The sequence below is a fragment of the Taudactylus pleione genome, unplaced genomic scaffold (assembly GCF_031769625.1).
Source record: "Taudactylus pleione unplaced genomic scaffold, aTauple2 ptg001161l, whole genome shotgun sequence".
Lineage (NCBI taxonomy): Eukaryota > Metazoa > Chordata > Amphibia > Anura > Myobatrachidae > Taudactylus > Taudactylus pleione.
In genome coordinates this window covers 872462-872698 of record NW_028285562.1, presented here as the reverse complement: position 1 = coordinate 872698, position 237 = coordinate 872462, and positions in this window count along the sequence as shown.

The following is a 237-nucleotide window of genomic DNA, read 5'->3' as shown; positions in this document are numbered from 1 at the left end:
ACTGGCGCCCCCAAGTGCCGAAGCCGTGCGTCGCGCTTTACCGACGTCACTGGTCGACTGAGGACGCCATGTTGAGTGCGGCGCGTAGTGAGTATAGGTCTGAGTATAGTTACTCTTCACAACATTACGTATTAGTATTTATTGGACAGAAGTTGCAATGCATTTAATATTCTGATCATGAGATAGCTATCTTTCCATGTGGGTATGACGCCTCTGTATAGTAAAATAAGTTGTAAA